Below are 12,657 nucleotides of genomic sequence, written 5' to 3'. Positions count from 1 at the left end.
GGTGTGTGGGCTTCAGTAGTTGTGGCTCGTGGGCTCACTAGTTGCGGCACATGGGCTTAGTGGCCCATGGGCTTAGTTGCTCCGCGGCATGTAGGGTCTTCCCGGACCAGGGATCAAACCCGTGCCCCCTGTGTCAGCAGGTGGATTCTTAACCACTGCGCCACCAGGGAAGCCCTTGACCATTCACTTTTAATACCAAATTAAAACCAAGTAGGATTTATTGAGAGGAGATTCCTAATTATGTGTTGTTAATTATGTATGTAAGGATTTCATAGGTTTGAATCTCAGCTAAGGGAAAACTCTCAGTCTTAACTACTTTGGGCTTCGGTTTCCTTGTATATAAAATGGGGCAGTACTTCCTACTTCATAGAATAGTCAAAATGATTAAATGTGAACAGATAAAATTGCTTAATATATAGTAACTTGGGCCTAGAAGGCATTCAGTAATGTTGTTCAGACTTCCAAGATGGGGAAGCAGGATTTTCAAAATCTCATTTGATTCATAAGCAAACAAAATGGTGGTATGAATGATCTCCCAAGTCTTTTCAGTCACTCAAGACATTAATTTAGTACCTATAGTGTTCTAGGCACCAGAGCAGAAAATAAAAATTATTTGCTTGCCAGAATCAAGGGTTGAAGTGTATAAAATATTCCTGTATTAATTATGTATTTAATTTTAATAAACATACAGGTATTCTTTTGTACATTGTGAATAAAAAGAGTATTGTTCCAAATTTTGGACTCACTTTAATATATAGTATTATTTTTATAAACTTCACAATACCCTGTGAGATTGGTGCTAGTATTATTTCCATTTCCAGATGAGGAAAATCTCAGTAGACCTGAAAAGAAGTTGAGTAGTTTTTCCAAAGTCATTTGGTTCTATACCATCTTACCATGCTCCTAGTATTTCTGCTTTCCTAATGCTGAGTATATGAATGACATGCCCTTTTTTTTTTTTTTTTTTTTTATAATTTCTCTTTGATAACTTTGGAGAAATTTTACAAATTCGAGGTTATCGGAAATTATTTATATAAGAGTTTCTATGATTTTTAAATCTCATTTCTACAAACATAGCAAACAGAGCTGATATCATTATGGAATGAGAATGAAGAATAGTTTTTTCTTGTCAGTAGCAATATAATATAGGGGTTAGGAATGCAGACTCTGCAACTGGTTCAAACTCCAGCTTCTACGGTTACAAGCTGTGTGATTTGGCCTTAGTCTAATATGACTGGTGTCCTAATAAGAAGAGGAGATTAATCTTGGACACAGACCGAGGGATGACCATGTGAGGTCAGAGCAAGCAGGCAGCCATTTGTAAGCCATAGAGAGAGGCCTCAGGAGAAACCAACCCTGCTGTCACCTTGATCTCAGACTTCTAGCCTCCAAAACTGTGAGAGAAAAAATTTTTGTTGTTTAAGCCACCCAGTCTGTGATATTTTGTTATGGAAGCACTAGCAAACTAATATAAGGCAATTATACAGAGAAAAAGCTCCACAACTCTGCATGGGGATCCCCTTGAATCTGTTGCTGAATATACTCTAAGCTGTACATCTCTAGGGCGATGCTCCTCAAAACTGGGCAAATCATAACCACAATGAGATACCACTTAACACCCACTAGGATGACTATATAAAAAAGATGGTTAACAAGTATTAGTTGAGAATGTGGAGAAATTGGAAACCTCATGCATTACTGGTGGCAATGTAAAACGGCATGGCCATTTTGTAAAACAGTTTTGCTGTTCCTTAAAAAGTTAATCATAGAGTTACCATGTGATTCATCAATTTCACCCTTAGGCATATACCCAAGTCAATTGAAAGTATGTGTCACCACAACTTGTACATGAATGTTCAGAGCAGCATTACTCAGAATATTCAAAAAGTCCATCAAATAATGAATGAAAAAAATGCAGTATATTTATACAATGGCATGTTATTCAGCAATCAAAAGGAAAGTACTGTTAACATGCTACAACATGGATGAATCTTGAAAACATTATTTTAAATGAAAGAAGCCAGATACAAAAGATCACATATTTTATGATTCCGTTTATATGAAATGTTCAGAACAGGCAGATCTACAGAGACAGAGGTTAGTGGTTTCCAGGGAATTGAGGGGAGGAGAAAATGGGGAGTGATTGCTAATAGGTATGGATATTTCTTTTTGGAGTGACAAAAACATTCTGGAATTAGATAGTGGTGATAGGCATAACTTAGTGAATATACCAAAACCCACTGAATTGTATACTTGTAAAAAAAAAAAAAAAAGATTATCTCATAAAAAACGAACAGAGAAAAAAGAACCAAATTGGACTTCAGGAGTTAGAAAGACTGTGGATAGAGGGAATTAAACTGAGCACAGCCCCCGCGACGTATAGTGTAATATTAGGCAGTCTAATATGCGTGTATTTGGAATCCCTGGAGGGGGTCCTTTAAAATGGCTCATGTATCCTTTCGCCACATCCCCAGCGTCCTTGAAGCACTGTCTTTACTTTTGCCACTAGAGGCTCATCTTTTACTTTCTGTCACCACCCTGGAATCAGCCATTTCTTTAAGGATTCTTGGTTCCTTTCTGTAGAGAACAGTATTAGAAGACGAGATCTAGTGCTCGATGTGCTCATTGTTATAGGTGGTATTGTTCATAGAAAGAAAACGTTTTCCAATAGCACGTTAAGGAGTAACCCTGCAATTTAATTTCCAAATTTTCACCAAAAGTACTGTTTGGAAGGAGGGTGGTTTTTAAATTGGCAGAATGGAGAGTAATATAACAGACATCATGTGCCCACCACCCTGATCCAACACATACATTTCGCCATGTTGCAAAGATATCCATGTGTTTCTCTGTATCTAGAAGCAGAATTGCTAAGTTGTTTGGTATTCAGGTCTTTACTGGTTCTAGCAAATTGCTTTCCAGAGTCGTTCTAGCAATTTATACACTGGTTAGTGCTATATTCCTATTTGCCTGTTTCCTTACCAATACTTGGTTTCATCAGGCTTTTTAATTTTTCTAGTCTGATGGGTATGAAAATGAATCTTATTGATGTTTATTGGTCATGTGGGTTTCTTCTTGGGTAAAATACTTTTTCTATCCTTTACCCATTTTTTTTCTTTTGGTTTTTCTTTTTTGTCTTTATAAAAATACATTCTGGATACTAATCCTGAAGTCTGGCAAATATCATTTCATAGTCTGTGGCTTGTCTTTTGATTGTAATCACAACGTAAAAAACTTCTGTGCCTTACTTTGGTCAAATTACTTTGTGTGTCTCAAGAAATCTTTTTGTATCTTTAAATCACAAAGAGATTCTGTACTAAGATTTTTGAGTTTTACTTTGGTTATGCTTAGGTCTCTTAAATCATTTTCTTAAATTGTTTATTTTTTTATTTTTAAAATTTTCTTTATTTTTTTTGGCTGTGTCGGGTCTTCATTGCGGGGTGTGGGCTTCATGGTCTTCTCTCTAGTTGTGGCGCGGGGGCTCCAGGGCGTGTGGGCTCTGTAGTTTGTGGCACGCAGGCTCTCTAGTTGAGGCACGCGAGCTCAGTAGTTGTGGCGTGCAGGCTTAGTTGCCCCACAGCATGTGGGATCTTAGTTCCCTGACCAGGGATAGGACCCGTGACCCCTGCATTGGAAGGCAGATTCTTTACCACTGGACCACCTGGGGAGTCTCCTTAAATCATTTATTTTTAAATTAACTTTATTGAGGTATAATTAACAAAATTAAAATGCACCCATTTTAAGTACAGTTTTGGTCAATTTATACTAGTGTAATTACCATTGCAATTAAAATATAGGCCATTTCCATTCCCCTTAAAGGTTCCCTTGTGCTCTCTTTTAGTCCTCACCCCAACGCTGGCACCAGACAACCAGGAATAGAAGCTTCCTATCCATATAGATTAGGTTTTCTTTTTAAGAGTTTCATACAAGTGGAATACATACAGTGTGTACTTCTTATCTGGCTTCTTTTGCTCTGTAATGTTTTTGAGATTTTTGTTCATGCTGTCGCATGTACCAGTAGTTTGTTACATTCTATTGCTGAGTATTCTGTTATATGGATATGCCACAATTTATTTATCCATTCATCTGTTGGGATGCGAAGTTTTTTCGTCTTGAGCTATTATGAATATACCTGTTTTGAATATTCGTGTACAAGACTTTGTGTGAATATATGTCTTTCTTCTTTTGGGTAAGTATCTAGAAATGGAATTGCTGGATCATGTGGTAAATGTGTGTTCACTTTTATATGAAAGTGACCATCTATTTTCCAAAATAATTGTGTATTTTTACATTCCCATCAGTGATGCATGAGAATTCCAGTAGCTTTTCCTTCTTGTCAACACGTCACATTGTTAGTCTTCTAAATTTTAGGCAGTCTAGTGGGCGCATAGTGGTATATATTTTTGGTTTTAATTTGCATTTTTCTCATGACTACTAACATTGGGCATCCATTTATTTGCTCAGTGGCCATTCATATATCTTCTTTTGTAAAGTGTCTATTGAAATCTTCATTTCTGTCATTTTTTAAATTGGTTTGTTTGTTCTCTTATTACTGAGTTATTGGTATGTTTGAAAACAGAAATAGACTCACAGATATGGAAAACAAACTTATGGTTTCTAAAGGGAATGGGGGGGAGATAAATTAGGAGTTTGGGATTAACATATACACACTACTATATATAAAATAGATAAGCAACAAAAACCTTCTGTATAGCACAGGGAACTATATTCAATATCTTATAATAACCTATAATGGAAAAGAATCTGAAAAAGAATTATATATATATATATGCACATATAAATAAATCTATATGATATAGTAAATGTATATATAACTGAATCACTTTGCTGTACACCTGAAACTAACACAACATTGTAAATTCATTATTCTTCAATAAAAATGGTTATTAAAAAAAGAGTTACTGGTATGTTCTTCATGTAAATCCTTTGTTAGATATATTTATTGCAAATATTTTCTCCTGGAGTGTGGTTCTTTTCCCCCCTTTTCTTAACAATGTCTTTCGAAAAGCAGAAGTTTTCAGTTTTGAAGTCTATTTTATCATTTTCTTTTATGGTTCATGCTTTTTGTATCTCAAGAAAATTTTACCTACCTTTAAATATTGTACTATTTCATTTATAATGTTACTACCTTACAACAATATTCTTTCATTTTTTTCCACTGCCCTTTGTGCTATTGTTATCATACATTTTAGTGCTACATATATTTTTAATAACATGTTATAACCCTACTATATATTGTTTTTTTTTCTTTAAACAGATGATTTTCTTTCTTTATTTTGTTTCTGTTTGCTTTCTTTTTTCTTTTTTAATATTTTTTCTTCCAGTTTTATTAAGATATTATTGACATACAGCACCTTATAAGTTTAACATAAACAGCATAATGATTTGACTTGCATACATCCTGAAATGATTACCAGAATAAGTTTAGTGAACATCCATCATGTCATTATAGATGCAGAATTAAAGAAATAGACAAAAATGTTTTTTTTTTCCTTGTGAGGAGAACTCTTAGGATATACTCTGTTAACAATTTTCATATATAACATACAGCAGTGTTGATTATATTTATTTTGTTGTACATCACATTCCTAGTACTTATTTACCTTATAACTGGATCTTTGTACCTTTGATTGCCTTCATCCAATCCCCCCAACCCCTGCCTCTGGTAACCAGAAATCTGATCTCTTTTGCTATGAGTTTGTCTATTTGTTTGTTTTCGATGTATAATTAACCTGCAACACTACGTTAATTCCTGTTATACAGCATAGTGATTTGATATTTCTGTACATTTTAAAGTGATCACCAAGATGAGTCTTTTTATAATATGTCACCATACAAGATATTACATAGTTATTGACTATATTCCCCTAATGTACTAAATGTATGTATATGTAATTTCATACCTGTGACGCATTTATTTTGCAGCTGGAAGTTTGTACCTCTTAGTCTCCCTCACTTTTTCTTTCCTCTCCCCACACATCTCCCCTCTGGCAACCACCTGTTCGTTCTACGTATCTATAGCTCTGTTTTTGTTTTATTATGTTTGTTCATTTCTTTGGTTTTTTAGATTGCACATATAAGTGAAATCACACAGTATTTGTCTTTCTTTGACTTATTTTACTTAGCATAATACCCTCTAGGTACATCCATGTTGTTGCAGTGGCAAGATTTCATTCTTTTTAATGGCTGAGTAATATTCCATTGTGTGTGTGTGATATATACATACATAGATACACACACACACACACACACACACACACACACACACACACACACACACACCTTCTTTATCCATTCATCTATTGATGGTCACTTTGGTTGCTTCCATATCTTGGCTATTGTAAATAATGCTGGAATGAAATAGGGGTGCATGTATCTTTTATAATTAGTGTTTTTGTTTTCTTCAGATATATACCCAAGAGTGGAATTGCTAGATCATATGGTAGTTATATTTTTTAATTTTTGAAGAATCTCTATAATGTTTTCCATAATGGCTGCACCAATTTGCATTCCCATTAACAGTGCACAAGAGTTCCCTTTTCTCCACATCTTTGCCAACCCTTACTTGTTGTCTTTTTGATAACAGCCATTCTGACAGGTGTGAGGTGGTATCTCACTGTGGTTTTGATTTGCATTTCCCTGATGATGAGTGATGTTGAACATCTTTCCATGTGCCTGTAGGCCATTTGTATGTTTTCTTTGGAAAAATGTCTGTTCAGATCCTCTGTCCCCTTTTTAATCAGGTTGTTTGGTTTTCTGATGTTGAATTGTATGAGTTCTGTTTTTTTTGTGGGGGGGTATTAACCCCTTATTGGATACATTGTTTGTAAATATCTTCTCCCATTCAGTAATTGGCCTTTTCCTTTTGTTCATAGTTTCCTTCACCATGCAAAAAGCTTTTTAGTTTGATGTTGTCCCATTTGTTTACTTTTGCTTTTGTTTTTTTGGATACATATCCAAAAAATATTATAAGACCAGTGTCAAAGAGCACGCTGCCTGTTTTCTTCTAGAAGTTTTATGGTTTCAGGTGTTACATTTAAGTCTTTAATCCATTTTGAATTTATTTTTGTGCATGGTGTGAGAGAGTACTCCAGTTCGATTCTTTTACGTGTAGTTTTCCAGTTTTCCCAGCGCCAATTATTGAAGTGGCTGTCTTATCCCTATTGTATATTCTTGCCTCCTTTATTGGAGATTAATTGCCCATATTAGTGTGGTTTACTTCTGGCCTGTCTATTCTGTTCCATTGATCTGTGTGTCTGTTTTTGTACCAGTACCATACTGTTTTGATGACTGAAGCTTTGTAGTATAGTTTTAAATCAGGGAGTATGCTACCTTCAGCATTGTTTTTCCTTCTCAAGATTGTTTTGGCTATTCAGGGTCTTTTGTGTTTCCATAAAAATTATTTAGAATTATTTATTCTTGTTCTGTAGAAAATGCCAGTTGTGTTTTGCTAAGGATTACATTGAATTTGTAGATTGCCCTGGGCAGTATGGCCATTTTAACAATGAGCACGAATGCATGAACACTGCACATCTGTCCAGTTGTTTTTGTCATCTTTGAATTCTTTCATTAATGTCTCATTGTTTTCAGAGTACAAGTTTTTTATCTCCTAGGTATTTTATTCTTTCTGATGCAATTGTAAATGGGATTTTCTTAATTTCTTTTTCTGATAGTTCATTATTAGTGTATAGTAATGCAACAGATTTTTGTATATTGATTTTGTATCCTGCAGCTTTACTGGATTTGTTTATTAGTTCTAACAGTTTTCTGGTCCTGGACTTTTGTTTGTTTGGGGTTTTTTGATTACTGATTCAATTTCATTATTGGTAATTGGTCTGTTCAAGTTTTCTATTTCTTTTGGATTTAGTCTTGGGAGACTGTACATTTCTAGGAAGTTATCCATTTCTTTTAGGTTGTCCAATTTACTGGCATATAATTTTTGTTTGCGGTAATCTCTTATGATCCTTTGTATTTCTGTGGTATCTGTTTAACTTCTCCTCTTTCATTTCTGATTTTATTGATTTGGGCCCTCTCTCTTTTTTCTTGATGAATCTAACGATTTATCAATTTTGTTTATCTTTTTAAAGAACCAGCCTTTAGTGTAATTGGTGTTTTTTATTTTTTGGTTTGTCTTTTGTTTTTAGTCTTTTTTTCATTTGTTTCTTCTCTGATATTTATTTCTTTCCTTCTACTAACTTTAGATTTTGTTTGTTCTTCTTTTTCTAGTTCCTTTAGGTGTAAGTTTAGGTTGTTTGAGATTTTCTTGTTTCCTGAAGTAAGCTTGTGTCACTTCCCTCTCAGAACTGCTTTTGCTTCATCCCATCAATTTTGGATCATTGTATTTCCGCTTTCATTTGCCTCCAGGTATTTTTTGATTTCTTCATCTTTTTGTTTTGTGTATCCTTTGACTACTTATTGTGGATATAGGTGAATTTTACTACTTTTGCCTTTTAAACTTCCTATTAGCTTTATAACTGGTTGATCCACTACCTTTACTGTATGTTTGCCTTTACCAGTGAGATTTTTCCTTTCATAATTTTTACATTTCTAGTTGTGGCCTTTTCTTTTTTGCTTCGAGAAGTCCCTTAACATTTTGTGTAAGGCCAGTTTGGTGGTGCTGAAGCCTTTCTAGCTTTTGCATATCTGTAAAACTCTTTATCTCTCCTTCAAATCTGAATGATAACCTTGTTGGGTAGAGTATTCTTGGTTGTAGGTATTTTTCCTTTCATCTCTTTGGGTATATTGTTCCACTCCCTTCTGGCCCACAAAGTTTCTGCTGAAAAGTCACCTTGTGGTTTTATGGGACTTCCCCTCCTACCTAACTAGTTGATTTTCTCTTGCTGCTTTTAGGATTCTCTCTTTACATTTAATTTTTGCCATTTTAATTATAATGTGTCTTGTTGTGGACCTTTTGGGGTTAATCTTGTTTGGGACTCTCTACTTCCTGGGCCTGGATGTTTTTTTCCTTTGCCAGGTTAGGGATATTTTCAGCTGTGATTTCTTCAAATAAGTTCTCTGCCCCCTTCTCTCTCTGTTCTCCTTCTGGGACCCCTATAATTCAAATGTTAGCATACTTAATACTGTTCCAGAGGTCTCTTAAACTATCCTCATTTTAAAAAATTCTTTTTCTGTTTTTTTTTTGTTCAGCTGGGTGAATTTCCACTACTCTGTCTTCCAGATTGCTGATTTGTTCCTCTGGGTCTACTATATCTAGTCTACTATTGATTCCTTCTAGTGTATTTCAATGATTGTATTCTTCCACTTCGTTTGGTTCTTTATGTTTTCTAACTCTTTGTTGAAATTCTCACTGTGTTCGTCCATTCCTCTCCTGAGTTCAGTGAGTATCTTTATTGTCATTACCCAGAACTCTTTATTGGGTAGATTGCTTATCTCCACTTTAAGTTTTTTCCCTGAGGTTTTGTATTGTTCCTTCTTTTGGAATATATTGCTTCTTATCCTCATTTTGCATAATTCTCTGTTTTTATGTCTATGTATTTAGTAGGTTGGTTACATTTCCTGATCTTGGAGAAGTAGCTTTGTATAGGAGATGTATTGTGGGACCCAGAAGCACATCACCCCCTTCTGGTCACCAGAGCTATATGCCCTGCAGGTGCTCCCTATGTAGGCTGTGTTTGCCCTTTTGTTGTGGTGAGGCCACCTACTGTGGGTGCACTGGGAGGTGGGGCTGCTCCCCTTCACCCCCAGCCCAATTGACTGCAAAGCCCTGAGTCGTGTGGTGGATGTGGCCTTGCTGGAGGGCGGGGTAGGCTTCACACATGGCTGGCTCTGTGATCTGGTGGTCCATGGCTGCTGTGGACCCGCTGGTGGGTGGGGCAGGCCCCCTGGCACTAATAGATTAGAGGGAGGATTCCAAAATGGTGCTTGCCAGCACTGGTTCATCACGGTACAATAAGCTCCCCAAAATGGCTGCTGCCAGTGTCTCCACCCCCAGGGAGAATCCCAGTCTCCTCCTCCCTCTCTGGGAGACTCTCCAAGATGAGCAAGTTGGTTTGACCCAGGCTCCTTTCAAACTACTGCTTCTGTGCTGGGACTCAGAGTGCATGAGATTTTGCACATGCCCTTTAAGAGTGGAGTCTTGGGGCTTCCCTGGTGGCACAGTGGTTGAGAGTCCGCCTGCCAGTGCAGGGGACATGGGTTCGTGCCCTGGTCTGGGAGGATCCCACGTGCCGCGGAGCAACTGGGCCCGTGAGCCACAACTACTGAGCCTGCGCATCTGGAGCCTGTGCTCCGCAACAAGAGAGGCCGCAATGGTGAGAGGCCCGCACACCGCGATGAAGAGTGGCCCCCGCTTGCTGCAACTGGAGAAAGCCCTCGCACAGAAACGAAGACCCAACACAGCCAAAAATAAATAAATAAATAAATTAAGAATGCAAATGGAAAAAAAAAAAAAGAGTGGAGTCTCTGTTGTTTCCTCCAGCCCTCCAGCCCTCCTGAATGTAAGCCCCACTTGGTTTCAAAGCCAAATGTCCTGGGTGCTTGTCCTTCTGGTGCAGGAACCCCAAGCTGGTGAGCACTATGTAGGATCTGACCCCTCACTTTCTGGGGAGGACCTCTGCAGTTGTGATATTCCTACCATTTGTGGGTTGCCCACTCATTTATGTGGGTCCTTTAATATTGAATCTCTGCTCCTCCTACCTGTTTCATTGTGACTCTTTCTTTATATCTTTAGTTGTGGAAAATCTTTTCTGCTAGTCTTCAGGTCATTTTCATAGCTCTGTAAGCAGTTGCAACTTTGGTGTGCCCATGAGAGAAGGTGAGTTCAGGGTCTTTCTACTCTACCATTTTGTCCCTCTCCCAACCCTTGAATGTTTACTTTTATGCTTTGTACCATATACTAGGAAATAGGGCTTGCCAAAAGAAATGCATTATGATTTCAATTATCTTGAAGTCTTATTTATAAAACTGTGTGTGTGTATATATGTATATGAAACATATAAAGTTAAGGTGAAATTTGACTCTCTGCAGGTGTTTATAATTTGGTAGAAGAAGGGATTTGTGGCCTAATGTGATAGAAGCCTTTGTCGCAAAAGTAAAAGACTTCGTGGAGAAATAGATGTAGAATTTAATTGGTCTTGACCAGATCCAACTGCTACCAGTTCCAACCTCATACAGACTGCAATCATGCCTTGAATCTTCCTTCCTCCCTCCCTGTTACCCCCTTATAGTCTATTCTCTATACAGCTGCCAGAGTAAAAATAATTCAAATTAAATGGCTCTCCTGCCCAGAATCCTTCAATGACTTCTTGGGTCACTTACAGTGAAAACCAGAGTCCTTAATGATGGTCTACAAGGTTCTACATGATCTGGCTCTTGACTTCCTCTCTAACCTCATTTCTGACTTGAATATTCCTTGCATACTCCTCTCTCTTCACACTGCCCTCATTGCTGTTCCTCAAACATTCCAGACATACTCCCTTGTCACAATCTTTGTAATTGCTATTTCCTTTACCTTGAAAATTTGTCTCTGTGATATTTGCCAGGCTTACTCTCATTTTCTTCAGATTTCTGCTCAAATGTCCTTAGTGAGTAACTTTCCCCAAAACTCTAGGAGTATTTTCTCATCATTCCCCAGCTCCTTTCCTTTTTTCTCTTCAAACCCAAAGTCCTTAGTCTGGCATTCAAGGCCTTCTAAGATCTCATCTCTGCTAACCTTTTTTGCTTCATTTCTATTGGACACTCACAGCCTATGCTATAGTCTTATTGAGTGACTTACAGGTTCCCTAATATGCCTGTTGCACATGTCTCTTGCAGCACCTCTCACATTTTGCTACTTACTTTTTTATGGGCCTCTCCTTCTCACAGTGCATAAGCTCTTTAAAGGAAGGTACCTGGCATATTTTTATATTTCTGAGACCTAGCATTGTTCCTGGCATATCGTACATGGCCAGTAAATATTTACTGAATATAAAAGATGGTTTTGTCTCCAAGCAGAGACTAGTTGGAACTTGAAAAAGTTGGATATGAACCAATAAATCGGTGAAAGCAGTCTCATCTCTTCAGAAGGCTTGGAGGTGTGTGTGTCCAGAGACAAATATGGTTGAAGAGAGCACGATATTAGAATACCCTAATTTTTAGCAAAATCATATTGGGTGAGGAGGGATGACATGTAACACAATTGAATCATCACACTTAGCTAGAAAAAGTAGCTTAAGTGGGAGGAAGGTATTATTTAGAAAGAAGCAGAGCCATTAGGCACCAGAACGACTCTAACAGCATTAGTCCTATTATTTAGTCTATGAGAGTCATGCAGGATGGTGACCATGCTCCTCATGAGGAAATAGTACAAAAGGGGAAACTTCAGGGCAGTGATGGCACATTCATGTTCTTGCTCATGCTGTCTTGGACCTCTTACAGAGTGTTGAGAGTTAAGTTAGGCTTAACCTGACTGCTCTTGGTTCAGAGGGAAAGAATGCTATGAAAATTTAGTTGTATCTGTCCAGGGTGTGGGAGGGGGAAATGGCTGTATTTGTTTTATATATTTGCCAACGCTAGTTGGTGGTTCGTGTTTTCTATGCTTATTTGTGACAGTGGATCTATGTCAGTTAGCCCAGTATAATTGCACATGCAAACATGCTTTATATAATTTTAGTAATACATGTTTTGTAAAAATATGAACAT

At 37.2% G+C, this 12,657-nt stretch overlaps 1 protein-coding gene across 2 annotated transcripts in view; it reads left to right on the top strand.

Annotated features, from left to right (window-relative positions):
* The window catches only part of DEPDC1B (DEP domain containing 1B), a 278,101-nt gene that overhangs the window by 77,648 nt on the left and 187,796 nt on the right, over positions 1-12,657 (top strand). The gene's annotated exons all lie outside the window — the stretch shown is intronic.

The sequence above is a fragment of the Balaenoptera borealis genome, assembly GCF_965194805.1.
Source record: "Balaenoptera borealis genome assembly, chromosome: 2".
NCBI classification, from domain to species: Eukaryota; Metazoa; Chordata; class Mammalia; order Artiodactyla; family Balaenopteridae; genus Balaenoptera; species Balaenoptera borealis.
This window is presented reverse-complemented; position numbering and strand designations above follow the sequence as displayed.